Source organism: Pongo pygmaeus, chromosome 11 (assembly GCF_028885625.2).
Source record: "Pongo pygmaeus isolate AG05252 chromosome 11, NHGRI_mPonPyg2-v2.0_pri, whole genome shotgun sequence".
Taxonomy (NCBI): domain Eukaryota; kingdom Metazoa; phylum Chordata; class Mammalia; order Primates; family Hominidae; genus Pongo; species Pongo pygmaeus.
Window position 1 is genome coordinate 128,087,565 of NC_072384.2, and position 19,940 is coordinate 128,107,504.

General features: G+C 37.8%; 1 protein-coding gene across 4 annotated transcripts in view; it reads left to right on the plus strand.

Annotated features, from left to right (window-relative positions):
- AGFG1 (ArfGAP with FG repeats 1) overlaps nucleotides 1-19,940 on the plus strand; it is an 89,084-nt gene that overhangs the window by 19,926 nt on the left and 49,218 nt on the right. The gene's annotated exons all lie outside the window — the stretch shown is intronic.

The following is a 19,940-nucleotide window of genomic DNA, read 5'->3' on the forward strand; positions in this document are numbered from 1 at the left end:
AGGTTAGTAGTTCTCAGTGGCAGCTTAGTGTCATGGGGAGCCAGATGGTATAAAGATTTGGATGGAAGCTTTTTTTCTTCTTGCCTTTAATGGGCTTCCAGTAATTCTATTCTGTTTGCTTGTTCGCTTTTAGCTCTATGTTTTGCTATTAGTAAAAGGTTTTAAAATTTTTCTAATATTTTTAAAATTAATAAAATTAACAAAGAGAGTGGGCATTTTTTTATAATCCTGCGGTAAGGATGAGCCGGTTAACCCAAGTGGATTAATAATAGCTATTATTATTTGACAGAAAAGTCTCATTTTCTAGAAAGGATAAGTAGTACTTTAGTGGTACTCTTCTGGTTGCATCTTTGATATCCTTAGTAAACATAAAATAAGTTAAATATTAAAATTTTATTAGTTTTAATCTTCTCCTTGGACCCTTAGAAAATATATGCAAGCATTTTACACTCTACCTTTCTTCCTAATACTCTGAAAGTAATAACCTTAAAATTGTTTGCCTACTTGTGATGTCCATGTGCTTTTGGTTCTAAAATAGTGAGGAAATATAAACTCACAGCTATGAAATATTTTTAAATATTTCATATTAAATTATTTAAAGAAGAGAGCACATTTTGAAGTCTCCAGATTTTGCCAATGACAAATTATTTTGAGTATTCAGATTCCAGACTAATGTGAGTACATTATAAGAACATGTAAAGCTGGATGAAAGGGTAGGAGGCTTTTAATGAAGAGTAAGCATAGAATAATATATATATTGATTAAAATACAATTTGAACTACTTGTGTAAAGTTTACAAGTAGGATTAACTTAACACTGCACACTTGAAGTTACTTTCTTAGAATGTTGGCTTAGTGTGCAAAATTTTGGAAATTAGATTGGAATCAGAAATAAAGAATATTATTCTATCTTTAGTTTAAAAATATGACAGTAGGTAAAACCAGAGTAACAAAACTGTGATAACAGCAGTCAGTTGAAGAAGTGAAAATATAACAACATGTGAGATAAGGTTAGGTGGAGACTGGTCCAAAAAAATACCAAGATTGAAGGAGTATATATTTTTTAAATTGTGGTGGGAACATTGATCTACCCTCTTAACAAATTTTTAGGTGTGCAGTATTGTATGGTTAATTATAGACATAGTGTTGTATAGCAGATCTCTAGAAATTAATCATCTTGTATAACTGAAACTTTATACCAGTTGAATTACAACTCCTCATTTTATCTTCTGCCCCTGTTGCCCCGATTCTACTCTCTGCTTCTATGGGTTTGACTATTGTAGATACCTCATATAAATGGAATTACACAATATTTGTACTTCTGTGATTGGCATATTTCACTTAGTGTAATGTCCTCAAGATTCATCCTTATTGTCATGTATGGCAGGATTTCTGAAGGAATATTTTTTAAGGCTGTAGCATTAAGGTAAATTTAGAGTATATAAAAAGAATTAGTTAATTTTGAGTAACTCACTGTATCAAAAAGTAGAAGCAAAATGTAAATGTTATAAGTGACTGAAATGTATTTATGAATCTTAAGTCCTACAAAGAGGTTTGCAAGTTGATAGACCACTCAAAGCACTTACCATGACAATCACTGTCACTGTGCTGGGTATTATGGATGTGGTTATAGATGTGTTACACCGGCTTAGTGGACAAAGGGCTCACAGTTGGTGTGACAGATACATAACAGATAACTGCAACATGGTGTTAGATAAATAATGATAAGAATAAGAAGTATCAGCAGTAGTATGGAAAAGGGAATCAGTATTTTGGTGGGAAGGAGAGGATTGGGAAGACTTGATAGAACAGGTAACACATTTGTTGGTTTTTGAGGGTAAGTAGAACCTAAGCTGGTAGTGGAAGTCACTGAAGATGGAGCAAACAGTACAAAAAGAAAAAGGGAAACTTGCAATAGGTTGCTAGGAAATATACTAACCTTGTAAATGCTTGTTAAGGAAGACAAACATACCTTCTCACAGTGTACCAAAGAACATCTTAGAACCAGAATAATGGACAGGTATGTTTGGTTCTTTACAGTGTTAACAGTATCTGTGTTCTTAAAATTTTGAGAGGTGTGTAGAGGGTGAAGATACGAAGTGTGGGACAGTTGGTACAGCTTTATAACCAAATCTTTATGGATTTCACGTGCAAGTGTTTTATTTTCAGTTTATCTTTTTTAAACCTTTAAATGGTAAGTATCACTTGCATAGGGAATAGTACCAGAACATAAGTTTACATTTCAAAATAAGTTGCCATATTTCTCTCGTCACCTTTTAATAGTTTGGAAAGGGCCATATTCAGTCACATAAGTGTTGGATTAAAAAGGCTCTATCATACATTTTGTGCATGAATGAGTTCATGCCTGAAGATGAGTATTTCCAAAATTAAAAGATCAGAAAGTATATTGGCTTCGGCAGCAGCCTTGGATCTTTGATCCCCACCAGGGAGTTTTAGTGTGCCGTGGGGCATGTTTGGTTGTTGTCACTATTGGAAGATGTTGCTGGCTTAAGCAGGCAAGCACCATGAATGATGAATGACTTGTAGTGTGTTGAACAGAATTAACCTGCATGCCATATGCTATGAATGTTCCTCCAGACATTTATATGTGGGAAACATCTGTGTATGGTCTTCTGCATATATAATTTAATTCTGTCTTAATACTTGCATTGTAGTTGAACATCCTATTGCCAAAGAAAGTCATGCTCCAAGCCCAGAATCAGAGTGAGATGGGCTACCAAGTTACAGGGCAAAGGGCATGGATACAATCACACAACTGATGGCAATACTAATTTTATTTTGGTCATCAATAAAGTATATCTGTATTGGTAGCTGTGGTAAGCAAATAATGTTATTGCTATTTATAGATATGCATAGAGACCATACTTACAGAGTATATCATTAGTTTCTACAGATGTGGTTTACAGATTTCTTGACTATTACTTTAGTGCTTATAGACTTCTACAGTGTGTTTGGTGGAGGAGATATGTATATTATTAAGTTACAGCACATAATATGCCAGATGCTAGTAAAATATTTTGCATCGGAGCACTTTGTATTTATTTGCTGAAGTAATTTTTGTCATTTTTTCAGAACCAAAATATTTCACAAAAAGTTTCCATGTATTTCTTTTGTATCATACAGTTACTTTAAAAAAAACCTGTAGTGATCTTGGCACTGTAGCTCCCCTGTAATCCCAGCACTTTGGGAGGTGGAGGTGGGAGGATCCCTTGAGGCCAGGAATTCGAGACCAACCTAGGCAACAAAGGGAGATCCCATCTCTACAAAAATTTAAAAATTAGCCAGTCATGGTGGCACACATCTATAGTCCCGGCTACCCAGGAGGCTGAGGTGAGAGCATTGCTTGAGCCCTGGAGTTCAAGGCTGCAGTAAGTCATGATCATGCAACTGCACACCAGCCTCGGTGACCAAGCGAGATACTGTCTCAAAAAAAAAAAAAACTATAGTGATTTTCTGTATGTCCTCATTTGTGATGTCATGGGCAAATTATGGTTTTCTAGTTAAAGGAAGTTGGGATTAACTTCTGATTATAAAGTTAATGGAAGGTGGACTGGTGAATGCTGCTGTAAGTAGATAATTCAATAGAAAAGAAAATTTAGAAATAATTTTATTTTGAAATATGTATAGTTTATGTTTTCTAGTAGTAAGTTAACCTTCCTAATATGTTCGAAGACTAAAAGTAAAAGCATCACTACTGGCCAAGTGCGGTGGCTCACGCTTGTAATCCCAGCTCTTTGGGAGGCTGAGGCGAATGGATCAGTTGAGGCCAGGAGTTCAAGACCAGCCTGGCCAACATGGCGAAACTCTGTCTCTACTAAAAATATATATATATTAAAAAAAGAAAATTAGCCAGGCGTGGTGGTGTGTGCCTATAATCCTAGGTACTTGGGAGGCTGAGGTGGGAGAATTGCTTGAACCTGGGAGGTTGAGGTTACAGTGAGATTGTGCCACTGCGCTTCAGCCTGGGCAACAGACTGAGACTCTGTCTCAAAAAAAAAAAAAAGACATTACTATTGATGCTCCACAGGCCTGGTCTATGTGTAGGAGTAAAATCAGGCATTGCATGCCAGTATTTGATTATCTTTATACTGGATTAAAAACAAAACAAAATGATTGCTTTGAAAACCCATGCAATAACGTACACTTTTCCCCTGTTAACATTCATGATTGATTCATTTTTGAAGCAGAGATTTATAAATTACCTGCTGTGGGAGAATGACGTGAACCTGGGAGGTGGAGCTTGCAGTGAGCCGAGATTGCGCCACTGCACTCCAGCCTGGGCGATAAAGCAAGACTCTGTCTCAATAAAATAAAATAAAATAAAATAGCCTGCTGTGTGCCAGGAACTGTCCTTAGGTCCTAGGGATACAAAAAGGGAGATGATTCCTGCCCTCCCCTTGCAGTCTTCTACATGCAGGAGACATAATAAAAGTACAGTGGTCTTGTGCTGAAAGCTCAGATTTGGACTATGCAGGTTGTGAACCTTGGGCAAGAAGCTTCTTAGCCTTTATTTCTGTTAGTAGTAACTATAATACCTATGTATAAAAATGCTACGATTTTTTGAATTAGGCCAACTTGTGAAAATTCCCAGCGTATTTCTTGTCAGATAGTATTTATTTATTGAATCTGAATCTAAAGTGGTAGAAGTCATAAGAAGAATTATCAATTTTTATTTTCATTCCTGGTTTGGATGGTTTCTTTAGGGGAATTTTTCAGTTTTCATAGCATACTGTCATATCATTTACATTAATTTTCGGGTTATGTATTTAAACTCTTGGAGCATTTTAACTTTGATTTTCTGCTGAGTTTAATAATAATGAAAATTGATAGTTATTTTAGTAACAACATATTGTCATGTAGAGTGGCAGAGTTACATACTCATTAATTCAGGATTTACAATTATTCTGTTGCTCATAGCAGGGGTTGGCAAACTGTTTCTAACGGCCAGATAGTAAATATTGTAGGCCTTGTGGGCCACCTGTATTCTCTGTTGCATATCCTTGTTTGAAATTCACCCCCTCTTCCCCCCACACCCCCCACACACAATTCTTTAGTGTAAAAACCATCTTTAGATTAAGGCACTATAAAAACAGGCCAGTGATGACCCAGTTTGGTCTGTAAATTGAAGATGTATAGAACTCTTATGTTTCAGCTTGCAATGTAAATCTTTTTATGACCTGGCTTCTTAATGTAGCTAATCTTTGCTTAACGTTATTGCCAGCAGAAATGTTTTAACTACAATGATCTTTGTTTTGTTTTCTACATGTGCTGTCTGTATTCTAATTTTCTTGCCATTTTACCAATGCTGGCTTTTATTTTTGCTTGACTTTTCTCTTCTAATCCCATCAGTCTTTCAGGAGTTTTTATACCTCAAATACTAACACCCCCATATGTATTTTAAATTGTTTAAAAAATAACATTCACTATAAGATTTACAAAAAAAAAATTTTTTTGTTATTGCTCTTAGTTTCTTCTGTATTGGTCTTACTGCCCTCAAGACATTATAGACATCTCTGTGGCATAATCTTGCATACTTCTTAATTATACCTAAAGCAGTGAAAATGCACAAGCATATATAGCCAAATGAGTTTCTTTCTTGTGATTTTTTTTTTTTTTTTTTTTTTTTTTTTTTTTTTTTTTTTTTTTTTTGGGACGGAGTCTTACTCTGTTGCCTAGGCTGGAGTGCAGTGGTACAATCTTGGCTCACTGCAACCTCCACCTCTCAGGTTCAAGTGATTCTCCTGCCTCAGCCTCCCAAGTAGCTGGGATTACAGGCATGTACCACCATGCGTGGCTAATTTACTAGGACTCAAAAAAATCCGTGGTTTAGTTTGATTACCTCTAATTTATGAACCTTGTCACCTTGGGCAAACCACTTTTCCCTGAGCTTCATTTTCCTTTGTAATCTGTGAGAAGTATCTGTTTTGCCTATTTCATGAAGATAGTATATAGGAAAACATTTTGAAGATTGATGTATTATATAGATGTAAGATCATGGTTTTATTTTATTTTTTAAAATTAAAAAAAAATTTTTTTTTCCCCACGTTTAGTAACTTGCCCAAGATCGTGCTTTTATGGGCAAAGATACTTTTCCAGTTGATTCCTAAACACAGAAAATAAGTATCACATAGGAACATGGCATGCTTTGGATTGAGTTTAGGGTGGAGATAAATTTTGCAGAATTTCAGTCAGTATGATGGTATTAATAAATGAAAACATTCACTGATAATACATTGAAAAACATTTTAAACTGCAAAATTAATTACTTTAGGGAATAGCTTCCTAGAGGGATATCTGAGGTTTAAAACCATCCAATTAAAATATTAAAGCACACTATTATATTATTTAAGGGATATTTATTTAGTGTCTGCGTATTTATGCATGTCTGGCCTTTGAAGCATTTTGAAAGGAAGGTATGGCACTATAGCTCTTCTAAACATTAGCTGAATCTAGTCAGTAGTAACTTAGTAAAGTTGAAAATATTTAGAGTATATTATTTGATATTAACTGTTGGCTTTCAGAGAAATACACTAACGAAAATGTAGAAAATGTAGACATGTCTTTGTTTTGAACATATCATAATCTGTGGGTCTTTTTGAATGACAGAAAACCCAGAGATTTATAGAAGAAGCTAGATGTTGTTTGTAACTACTCTGAGAGTTTACTTAACTTTTTTTACATTACATATTTCAGGTTACAGTGTTTATTTCTTTCTAGCTGTTTGCCTTACCATTCTAGCTTCCTGTAATCTCCTAGCTTTTTTTCTTGCCATTGTGTGTTATCTTCTAAAAAATCTTATTTGACTCGAATTAAAACAATAAAAATCATTAGACACTTCTGTTTCTTTTTTAAAGACTTTTTTTGTGGAGTTATTCATGCATTTAGACAAGTAGATAATATAACAAATTTCCAACAACACATGGCTGTCTTTTTATTATTTTTAAGCAAATGCGAGACATAAAATTTCATCTGTAAACTCAACTCTCATGTTATCTGTAAACTTCAAGGACTTTAAAATATATATGGCAACAGTGCTATTTTTGTCCCTATGACGATTAACAATAATCTAGTCGTCTGGTCAGTGTTTTAAGTTTTCTGTTGTTCATAAGTATCTTACTTTTCTTTTTTTTCCTTAATGGTTTGTTTGAATGAGGATCCAGGTAATATCCACACATTGAGTGGTTAAAATGGGCTTTAAAACTTTGTATTGCTTATAAAGGATTGGAGGCTTGGCTGGGCACCATGCCTCATGCTTGTAATCCCAGCACTTTGGGAGGCTGAGGAAGGTGGATCACTTGAGGCTAGGAGTTCGAGACTAGCTTGGGCAACATGGCAAAACCCCATCTCTACTAAAAATACAAAAAATTGCTGGGCATGGTGGCGTGTGCCTGTAATCCCAATTACTCTGGAGGCCGAGGCACAGGAATCACTTGAACCCAGCAGGCAGAGGTTACAGTGAGCCAAGATGGCACCACTGTACTCCAGCCTGGATGACAGTGAGACTCTGTCTCAAAAAAAAAAAAAAAGAAAAAAGGGATTGGAGGCTAGATGGATCACAGTGACACCTGCAAAGATTGGACTGGAATGGGCCTGTATTAGTGGTATGTGGCATAGATTCAGGCAGAGGTTTGTGTTAAGACAGTGGGGGCCTCAGGCCAGGTAGTTATTCTGGAGCTGGATAATCTGTAACCTGGGGCCCCTGCCAGCTTAAAGTCCCTGGGAAACATAGCAGCTCAGGTGACTTCAGTGCCTTGTGGGACACGGACGCAGCCCGAGTGCTACCTGGTACATATCTGAGCTGTAGTCCTTTTCCTGTGTCTTTTCTATTGCTCTGGCATCAGCTGCTACTCAGTCTCCTTAAAATTGATGTTGGGTTCTTAACTGCAGGACAAGAAGCCTGTTTGTCTGTCAGGACAGCAGCTGACGTTCATTTTGGCAACAGAGTATGCCATCTGGTTATGGGGTACGTTATGAGCTGGTAAGAAGAAAATAAACAGGCCCTCCAGCCTCATAGGTTTTTGAGGAATTGGTAATGATGTTTAAGGTTTGGGTAGTAGTAGCCAAAGGCCATGCCTGTAAGAACTTCTTGTTGATTTGGGTGATATTTTTTGGTCAGTCTCCTACTGGACCATGACTCCCACTACTTCCCCAAGGACAATCTCATACTGGCCTGTGATCCTAGGTTCTTTCCAAGGATGGAGTGGCTGTGAGCAGTTATCTTTTGATAGGAGAACTTGTCCTGCTTTGTGCCATCTAATGGCAGCATAGTGTCATAGGTCTTACGGCAGGTGAGCAGTGGTTCAGCAGCTGCTCTGCCTGCAGGGAGCCTGGTTTGGCTATCTGCTACATTGTCTCTCAGAACTTGCTCTCCTAGATAGCTACAGCAAGACTCTGGACTTGGGCAGAGAATGCTCAGAGCCATAGCGCAATGGCCAGATCTGCCTGTTTTCCTCCCCTCCTCCAACGTTACTATGGAAAATTCCAAATACATAAAAGTTGAAAAATTATACAGGTACAATAAACATTGTGCTATATTTGCCTCAGCAGGTATCTGTATCCATTAATCAGTCCATCTGATATTTCAAAGTAGGTTCAAAACATTAGTTCACATCACTTCTATAAACTGCAATATATCTTTTTTATTTTTAAATTAAATTAAATTTTTAATTTTTTTTTTTTTTTTTTTTTTTGAGACAGAGTTTCGCTCTTGTTGCCCAGGCTGGAGTGCAGTGGCATGATCTTGGCTCACTGCAACCACCGCCTCCCAGGTTCAAGTGATTCTCCTGCCTTAGCTTCCAGAGTAGCTGGGATTACAGGTGCTTGCCACCACGCCCAGCTAATTTTTGGTGTTTTTAGTAGAGACGAGGGTTCATCATATTGGCCAGGCTGGTCTTGAACTCCTGATCTCAGGTGATCCACCTACCTCAGCCTCCCAAAGTGCTGGGGTTACAGGTGTGAGCCACTGTGCCCACCCTAATTTTTTTTGACAGAGTCTTGCTCTTGTCGCTCAGGCTGGAGTACTGTGATCTTGGCTCACTGCAACTTCCACCTCCTGGGTTCAAGAGATTCTCCTGCTTCAGCCTCCAGAGTAGCTGGGGCTACAGGGACCCACCACCTCGCTGGGCTAGTTTTTGTATTTTTAGTAGAGATGGGGTTTTGCCATGTTGGCCAGAATGGTCTTGAACTCCTGACCTCAGGTGATCTGTCTACCTTGGCCTCCGAAAGTATTGGGATTATAGGCATGAGCCATTGGGCCTAACCTGGTATATCTATCATTAATTAGAATTCAGTATTCGTTCAATTTTTTGAGGTATAATTTACATACAGTGAAACTTAAGAATCTTAAGTGTACTTTTGGATGAGTTTTGATCATTGCTTCCAATTTGGTAACCCAAAGCCCTATACAAATATACACATAAACATCATAACAGACAGTCACTGGATACTTCTTCCTACTCAGTCCTTCCCTGAATTTTTTGAGACAGTGTCTCAACTTCTGTCACTCCCAGGCTAGAGTGCAGTGGCTGGATCACGGCTTACTGCAGCCTTGACTTCCTGGGCTCAGGTGATTCTCCCACCTCAGCCTCCTTAGCAGCTGGGACCATAGGCATACACCACCACGCCTGGCCCATTTTTTTATTTTTAGTAGAGATGGAGCCTACTCCTAAGGCACTGTTTTGTTTTTTTATTCACATTCATATAAAGTAAGTTAAAATGTGATTTTTAAAATAACCCTCCTTCCTTTTTTATTTTTTTTTGAGGTAGGGTCTTACTCTGTTGTCCAGGCTGGAGTGCAGTGGTGCGGTTACAGCTCACTGCAGCCTTGACCTCCTGTGCTTAAGCAGTTCTCCCACTTTAACCTCACAAGTAGCTGGGACTACAGGTGTGTGCCACCATGCCTGGCTAATACTGTTTATTTTTGTAGAGACGAGATCTCACTGTGTTGCCCAAATTGGTCTCAAACTCCTGACTAAAGCGATCCACCTGTCTTGGCCTCCCAAAGTGCTAGGATTACAGGCCTGAGCCATAGTGCCCAACCGAAGTAAACCTTCTTTTGAGAGTTATGCATGTGGATGCCTATACTTTTTCCTGTTTATTACCAAGTATTAGCTTCTATTCTATGAATAAATTATAATTTGTTCATTCTTCTCTGTCAGATATATCCTTAGTAAATATTTTCTCCCAGTCTGTGGTGTTTTTTTTTTTTTTTTTTTTTTTTAATTTTTTGAGACAGTGTCTCACTCTGTTGCCCAGACTGGAGTACAGTGACGCAATCTCGGCTCACTGCAACCTCCGCCTTCTGGGTTCAGTTGGTTCTTGTGCCCCAGCCTCCCGAGTAGCTAGGACCACAAGCGCACACCACCAGTCCCAGCTAATTTTTTGTGTTTTAGTAGAGATGAGGTTTTGCCACGCAGGCCAGGCAGGTCTAGAACTGCTGACCTCAGGTGATCCACCTGCCTCGGCCTCCCAAAGTGCTGGGATTTCAGGCGTGAGCCACCATGCGTGGCCCTCATTTATTTTCTTATTGATATCTTTTGGCAAGCGGAAGTTTTGTCATTTTGATGAAATACAATTTATTAGTTTTTTGTTTTATAGTGAATGGTTCCTCTTCTGTGTCTTAAAAAAATCTGCTTCCTCTCAAATCATGAGGGTAATCTTATTTATTTTAGAAGCTTTACATTTACATCTATGATCCGTCTCAAATTAATTTTAATGTATGGTGTGATAGGGATTGAGTTTCATATTTTTACATGAATATATACACTTCTAGCTCTATTGTTGAAAATACTTTTCTTTCTTCGGTGTTGCTTTGGAGTCTTTGTCAAAAATGAAATGACCAGGCCGGGCATGGTGGTTCATGCCTGTAATCCTAGCACTTTGGGAGGCAGAGGTGGGCAGATGGCTTGAGCCCAGGAGTTCAAGACCAACCTGGGCAACATGGTGAGACCCTGTCTCTACAAAAAATACAAAAATTAGCCTGGCATGGTGGTGTGCTCCTGTATTCCCAGCTAGTTGGGAGGCCGAGGTGGGGGGATCACCTAAGCTTGGGGAGGTTTTAGGCTGCAGTGAGCTGTGATTGCACCACTGCACTCTAGCCTGGGCAACAAAGTGAGAAGTTGTTTCTCAATTAAAAAAAAAAAAAAGAAAGAAATGACCGTATAATTGTGGGTTATATGCTCTCTATTTAGTGTCATTTATGTATTTGTTAACCCTTATGCCATACAACACTGTCTTTTGGTTACTCTGCCTTCCTAGTAAATCTTGAAGTCAGGTAGTACAAATCCTTCGGTTTTCTGTTTTTAAAGATTGCGTTAGATATTCTGGGTCAGGGTTGACCAACTAAAGCCTGTGGGCCAAATTTGGCCTGTTGCCTGTTTTTATATGGTCTACCTGATTGAGCTACCATTGTGAGACATGGAGACCAAGCTGGATTTTCTCTCCCTCTCTTCCTCATGTCTCCCTCCACTGTTGGCAGCTTTGGGCACCAAGTGGTGGAATCTGGGAGTTGATGACTCAGTCACCTTTGACCAGCTGCCCAAATTGAGATGACTGGGCTCTTTGGGAAGTTGGAAAGGCACACCGGGATCTGAGTGTCACTGTGGTAGACAGTGAAAATGACCACAGTGCAGATTATCTGTTTGTCATATTGGTTTTGATAAATTGTACTTTTCAGGGAATTTGCCCATTTCATCTAAGTTGTCATATTTATTGACATAAAGTTATTCATAATAGTCTTGTTCTCTTAATGTGTATGGGATCTATAGTTATTTTGCTCTTACTTTTATTATTTCCTTCTGTTTACTCTGGGTTATTTCCTCATTTTTAGCTTACTAAAGGTGGGACCTGAGGTCATTGATTCTACAGCTTGCTCTTTGAATACAGAGTTAGAGGAAAGATAATGTTATTAAGACATTAATAAAGAAGGGAAAATGTATTTACTATTTATTAAGTGGAAGTAGATTATGTTCAGTAGTCTGAGGAGGAGGAAAAGGAGGAGGGAGGGACTGGTCTTGCTGTCTTGGAGGTAACAGACTGGAGAGGTGGAGGGGAGGCGGAAGAGGCAGGGACACTTGGTGTAAATTTTTTTTTTTTTTTTTTTTTGAGACAGGGTCTCAACTTCCGTCACTCCTGGGCTGGAGTGCAGTGGCTGGATCACGGCTTACTGTAGCCTTGACTTCCTGGGCTCAGGTGATTCTCCCACCTCAGCCTCCCAAGCACCTGGGACCACAGGCATACGCCACCACGCCTGGCTCATTTTTGTATTTTTAGTAGAGATAGAGCTTCACTATGTTGCCCAGGCTGGTCTCTAACTTCTGGGCCCAAACAGTCCGCCCGCCTTGGCCTCCCAAAGTGCTGGGGTTATGGGCTTGAGCCACTGTGCCCAGCCAACTTGGTGTAACTTTTATTGAAAAAATTTGTGTTTAAGCGGACATGCACAGTTCAAACTCATATTGTCAACTATTAACATTTTAAAGTGATCATTTTCCCTCTAAGCTCTACTTAACTGTGTTATACAAATGTTGATGTATTTTATCATTCGGTTCAAAATGTTTTCTAATTGCCCTTGTGGGCCTTCTTTGACCCATTGATTTGTTTAGAAGTAGTGGTTTAATTTTTACATATTTGGGGTTTTCCTAGGTCCTTTTCTGTAATTGATTGCTGAGTTAATTCTATGTCATCAGTGAACATTTTTGATATATTTTCACTGCTTTCCTTTTTAATTGAGATCTCTTTTATGGTCCAACACGTGTTCTGTCTTGGTGAGTGTACAGTGTGTACTTGAAAGGAGTGTGTTTTCTGAAGTTGTTGGGTGTAGTGTTCTATAAATGACAATTATAGCTCTGTGATTGATGGTGTTTAGATGTTGTGGCTCCACGTTACTGATTTTGTCTAGTTAAGCAACTGCAGATAGAACAATTGGACAGCTGGTGTGGATTTACATATTTTTTTCTATGATAAATACGTCATTTTTTGCTGCATGTATTTTGAAACTTTATTATTGGTGCTGGTACATAATTATTGTGTCTTCTTGATTATGCCACCATTATGTAATACCTTTTTTATGTTTGATAATACTCTTTTTTGAAATTTACTTTATCTCATACTTAACATTGTTTTTTCTTTATAGTGGTGGGTTGTTGTGAAACACTTTATTTTTGTTTTCAGAATGTGACTGTGATGCACCTGGATATGCTTTGTGTATGTGTATGTATTTATCCTACTTGTGGTTGATGATGATCTTGAATCTGTACATTTTTCATTTACCAAATTGGGAAAATTTCATCATTTTCCCTCCAAATATTTTTTCTGCCTCATTCTCTCTCAGCTCTCCTTCTGAGATTCCAATTGCATGGATGTTAGGCATTTTGATACAGTTCTGCAGTTTCCAGAGGCTCTCTTAATTTTTTTCCCTCCGTCTTTTTACTTTCCAGATTGGACAATTTCTCTCTTATCCTAAACTCACTCTTCTGTTATCTCTAAGCTCTAATTTTTAACTTTAGATATTGTCTTTTCCGTCTCTAGCATTTATATTTTTTCTGTTATTTCTAGAGTTTCCATTTCTCTGCTCAGATTTTGTTCATTTTTATTTATTGTAAGAATGTTTTCTTCTATAATATGGTCTTTTTGTTGTGTTTTTTTTTTTTGAGACGGAGTCTTGTTCTGTCGTCCAGGCTGGAGTGCAGTGGCACAATCTTGGCTCAGTGCAACCTCCGCCTCCCAGGTTCAAGTGATTCTCTGCCTCAGCCTCCCGAGTAGCTGGGATTACAGGCGCCCGCCACCATGCCCGGCTAATTTTTGTATTTGTAGTAGAGACGGGGTTTCAGTTTCACCGTCTTGGCTAGGCTGGTCTTGAACTCCTGATCTCGTGATCCACCTGCCTTGGCCTTCCAAAGTGCTGGGATTACAGGCATGAGCCACTGCACCCAGCCTGTAATTTGTTTTTGAATATAAGTATACTAGCTATTTTAAGTCATTGCCTGCTTATTCTAAAATCTTTATCATTGCAGAATCTGTCACTGTTTGATTTTTCTTTTGATTATGGGTCATAATTTCCTGTTTCTTTGTAAATGTAGTGCCTCTGGATTGTTTTGTTCCTTCATAAACTATTGGTTTTAATTGTTTTGTTTTTTATTTCAGCAAATTCTGCTGCTCCCATGGTGAGTGCCAGCTGAAATCTCTGCTCAGTTCTTTAATTGAACTGTTTGAAGTCAGTCCCATGCACACATAGGTCAGGAGTGAGCCAGAGACTTGGGAAAAGTTGATACGCAAGTTTTGTGGTACCTATTTTCTTTCTCTGGCCATCTCTCTTCTGGGATTTACCCCTCACTTTCCAGTTGCTATGGCTGTGGTGAACCTCTTGTCTTCTTGTACTTTAAGCTTTAAGGCTTGTGTATTTCTGTTTGAGTTTTAGCAGCCCTGCATGACTACTTTCAAGTGATGGTCCTTTAAAAAAAAAAAGCACATAGGCACATACCTAGTGCTGTTTCTTTCCTCTTCAGCTTGTTTGTGGTTGCTCTTTAGTGTCTTTATAGACTTTGTCCAGAGTTTATAGTTGTTATCTGCTGGAGAGTTGGGGTTTTAACCTGAGCCTTTTTGCCACTACTGGAAGAAATCTATACCGCTTGCCCTTTTAAGTCTTTTTTTATCCTCTAAGTTTCCTCTCCAGTCACTCATTCTTATTCTCTGCCCTCCTGCTAACCAAGTCATTTATTCCACCTTCTGGATTTTGCTAATGCCATCCACGTAGTGTCAGCGTTCCTCTGTTCTCCCAGTTACCTATAAACCGGTGGTTGGCTGTAGTAGTTTCTTAAGATTCAGGCTTAATTTCAGGAATGGGAAAGATCCACTATTTCATAGGTTGTGTGGTGTGTTTTTTATCAAAAACCACTTTAAAAGTTTTAATTTTTGGTCATGTTAGCAGCTAATGCTCAGTGCCTACATCCACTAATTAGGAATTGTAAAATGGTGATAGTCTAACTCAGTAGTTTTCCAAGTACAGTTTGGGACTTGTAAGGGATCCTTGAGACCTTTTCAGAGGTTCTTTAAAGTTAAAAAAAAAAAAAAGTTTAATAATACTGAGACTCAGTTTGCTGTTTTTTTACTCCTGTTTTCATGGGTGTACAGAGTTTTCCAGAAGCTACATAACATAAAAATGCAGAAGCAGATGAGAAATCAGCTGGCTCCTACCTAACAAGGCATTAATGAAGTTTACAAAAATTACAACAGTAATCCCAGCACTTTTGGGAGGCCGAGGCAGGTGGATCCACGAGGTCAGGAGATCGAGACCATCCTGGCTAACATGGTGAAATCCTGTCTCTACTGAAAATACTAACAAATTAGCCGGGCGTGGTGGCACATGCCTGTAGTCCCAGCTACTTGGGAGGCTGAGGCAGGAGAATGGCATGAACCCGGGAGGCGGAGCTTGCAGTGAGCCGAGATGGCGCCACTGCATTTCAGCCTGGATGACAGAGCGAGACTCCATCTCAAAAAAAACAAAACAAAACAGTGCCTTTTCACTATTTTTTTTGTTTTGGAAAAAGCTGTTTTTATAAATAAAAGTTATTTACATTAAGATGCAATAGTTTTATTCTTCTTTTAAGAAAATTAAAACTATTTATAAATATCAGTAGATATGCTGCACCACCATTTGTGGTCTTCAATATTGAACTCTTCAAAATAGTTTCATAACATTTCCAACAGCAAGCAATTAGGTTTTTTAAAATTACTATGAATTTATTTATTTGATATGTTTCACTCAGATTCAGTTATTCTTGCTGATGCCCAAATTTTCCCCTTTGTTCAGTGAGATAATCTGTTTTTGAAACCGATTTAAAACTTCTGTAAATCTTGTTTTTACCTAGAAGGGCTTTGCCTGAATGTTCCTTTTTTTTTTTTTTTTTTTAATTAACCTGTGAGCCACCCGTGTATTCAGAAATGTTGAAAGAAAACTGTTTCTTCCCCACCTCTTGGTTTATTTACATAGTATATGGTACAAATGTGGTTTACTTCAGAGGCTTGTTTTGAATTTGGGCTAATTCTCTCTGTTCTTGGCCAATGACTACATTCCAAAACTCGGTCAGCTGCCTCACAAATGCATGCCTTCAGTCACCAGGACAACAAGACAATAGAGTGTCAGTACAAATAGATCACTATCATTGAGTCCTAGATTGAACTAAATAATGGATGAGTGTATTTGTGTTAAGAGGTGGCTGGTATTGATGATATCCTTAAACCATAGATAATCCACAAACAATTCTTACTTCATATCAAGACAAAATATAAAGTTCTTAATCATTTCTGAAGGTTATATGACCAAACAAGCTAGCGCTCTTCTGCTACTCCCTTGCTCAACTCCTTGTTTGTTCCAGGTGTATTCTGGAAAATGTAAAAAATGTAAAGCTTATTCTGTGTGTACGTCTATATGTGAGGTAGGGAGGCAAGAATGCACCTTTGGTTAATTTTTCCTTCTTGGCAACCTTGCATATCAGATTCATATCTTTGGGAGTCAGAATGCTTTGCTTTAAGAGGCGTCACAAAATAAGTTTAGAACAATTGGAATGGAAACACTGTTGGGATTTTTTTTTCTTTTTAGGAAATAATTCTAAAGCTCATCCAAAAGAACAGAAAAGTAAAACTAGTTGGGAATAATTTGTGAAATTATTTACTGTTTGTAAATAGTCAATAATTAAAGCAACCTGAAACTAGTGCAAGGATAGGCACAGATCTGTAGATTAGATCCTGAGATATACTGTAACCTTCATATATTATAAATGTGAATGATCTTGTAAAACAAAAGAATTTCAACATTCATTGTGGAAGTTGGTTATTCAATAAATGGGAAATTAACTAGAATGTTACCTGACATGATACACCAAAATTTCAGAAAAATTTTAGCATTAAAATTTAAGTCATAAAGGAAGCCATAAACATGTAGAAAACAGTCTCAAAAGATCTACCTGCAAAATGTTTATTAATCCCAAGGGGGACAAACAGTGACTTTAAAATGGATAAAGATACATTTTAACCAGATAATCCAAGTATACACCAGTACTGGGACAAATTGATCTTTGTGTATCTTTCTTGATAATGATACACTGGGAAGGACACGTCACTTACGTAGTATCTTCCCCGAAATACATAACTTTAATCATGAGGAAGCCCAGAGTAAGAGACATACCACCAAACAGCTGGCCTGTACTCTTCAAAGATGTCATAGTCATGAAAGACAAAGAGTAAAGAATGTTCCACATTAAAAGAGACAAGACAGTTAATGGATTCTGGACAAGGAAAACCTTTTCTTTTTGCTATAAAGGCCATTATTAAGATTACTGACTAATCTTTAGATCAGATAATATAAAATATTAATGTCTTGATTTTGATAATTGTGCTATGTTATGTAAAAGAATGTACTTATTTTTAGGAAATAAACATTTAGGGGTAAAAGGCTTGTTATGTCACCAATTTAAATGGTTCATTAAAAAAATTATTTTTTTCAAGAGAGTGATAAAGCAAATGTTACCATTGGAGACTTGGTAAAGGGTATGTGGGATGTGTTTCTACTATCAACTTTTCTGTAAAATAAATTATTTTGTAATTAAAAAACCAAGCAAAACTAAATTGTAATGTTTAAGGATGTATATACATGGTGGGGGTGGGTAACAGTAAAACACAAAGAGTGATTAGTATAGAAAATACAGCCAAATAGCCAACTACATGTTTAGCATTTGAATGCAGAAGAACTTTATAGACTGAAAGCAATGGAAGAAGTCACAAAGTAAAAACTGATATATTTAACTAGATAAAACAAGGAAACTCGTGAAAGGCAGAGTAAATAAAATTAAAAGAGCCATTGTTCTGTGCCAGGCACCATACCATACAGGGTAATTTACTTATGTTATCTTAGTTTGCGACAGTTAGGCAGATGATAATCTTCCTTGAAACTACTATGACTTCACTAATAATAAGTCTTAAATTTGTAAAGCTCTTTGTAATTTACAAAGCTCATTCATAAATAACCTGTGTGTTGAGGGGGGTAGGGAGGGGTGCTTACCGTACTCATGCTCCTTACTGAAAGAAGAGAAGGCTTATTGCCCTGGGAAAACCACGAAACACAGCACCACACATACACACACACACATGCACACACACACGCATCCACACCCCTGATTGTACCAGGAATGGACACCTAACCCTGGGGCTAGTGACTTATCAGGTCCTGTTTCTTCAGAAATTGAATTAAGGTTCACAGAGGCTGTATTCAAACAGTGAGTCGTCTGAACTGAAAAATTGTATGTAGTGGGCTCTGTGCAGGCTAACAAGTAAACAAACAAAAAGTTGTACTTAGAGAAGCAAGAGTGGGGACAAGACATAGTATGAGAAGCAAAATGATAAACTATGTCTTGGTGGAGGGGTGAGTTGAGAGGGGGCTTAGGAGATAGGCACTCAGACTGCCCAGGTCCCAGATGGTTTCCTGTTTGCATTCCTGGTTCCCATGAAGTATTTGTTTTATTTTGATGGGACTGCTTTGGTGTATGCTGTCTGCAAATCTGTTTTTCTCCAAACTAATGTAGCTGGGTTTCGATTCTTTTCATGCTATCTAGAACACAGTTCTGATGTTAGAGACCTTAAGTGAAATAAGGTATGGGTATGTGAGTTGTGTGTGCTGCCCTTTACTAAGTCCTTACGGTAGATGTCTGAATTAGAATTGTTGCTCTCCTTCACAACGCAGATACTTGCAAGTAAGTTTTCTTACTATCCATTGCATTTTATTTCTCTCTAGTATTCTAAATATTTGCTTCTTTTTTTTCCTTTGTGAGATTTCCTAATCCCTTTTCAAATGTTTTATCATTTCTGTTTCTTTGTACTTAGTAGTTACTTAGAAAACAAATGTTAAATACCTATTAATCTTTCACCAAAACTTATTCTGGTGCTTTTTCTCCTATATTACCAAGTGAGTCAGTATGTGTAATAAATTGGCTCTCAGATAGTCCTTGCTGTTGGGAAGTTCTTCCTCCAGGGAAAAGTTTTTGCCCATCTCTCTCTGTTATTCCCTGTGCACATTCTAATATGTTTTTGTTTGTGCAGGCATCATTCAGTTTATGTATTGTTTAGATATGCCTCTAAAACAGGTTTTTATTATCCTATTTAAATTGTTACTAGTCTTGGATACTGGGATGGTAGCATAGTCCATGGTTGCAGGTATGTTAGGGGTTGGCACACTTTTTCTGTGAGAGTCAGATAATAAATATTTTAGGCTTTATGGGCGCCATAAGGTCTTTGTTGCAATTAATGCTGATGTTGTAGCTGAAAGTAGTCATAGACAATACGTAAGCAAGTGGGTGTGACTGTGTTCTAAGAAAACTTTATCTACACACATAGGCCCCAGATTTAGCCCAGTTTGCTGATCCCTGGCTATATATGATGTGAGAATTTGGATCAGTGAATTTATTATTTCTACCTAAATAAGTTGGGGAACTAAATGTTCTAGGTCAGTGTGTATATTTTAGATGGAACAAAAGAAAAAAGATAATTTCTATTGTGCATACATTTGAGGGCTGTTAAGGAAGTTGCTTTCACTCATACACCAGGTATTAAGTGCTTACTGTGTGTCAGGTACCAAGCATACAAATAGTGTTGAATCAGAGAGGAGGTTCCTGCCTCATGACATTAGCATTTAAAAATTATGAGACAAAGGTTGTGAAAATAATGTGAGAGTGCGTATCTGCAATTTGGTACAGGGATTATTGTCTCTTTGGATTGGGTGGTTAGGGAAGACTTTCTGAGGAGGCCAGTAGGCTGGAAAGAGTTTAGAAATTAGTTTGGAGGGCTAATCAGGGGTCACATTCTGTTGAGCCTAATAGGCTGTGATGAAGAATTTGATTTTTATGTTAAGGAAGCTGTTATAAGGCAGTTTGTGCT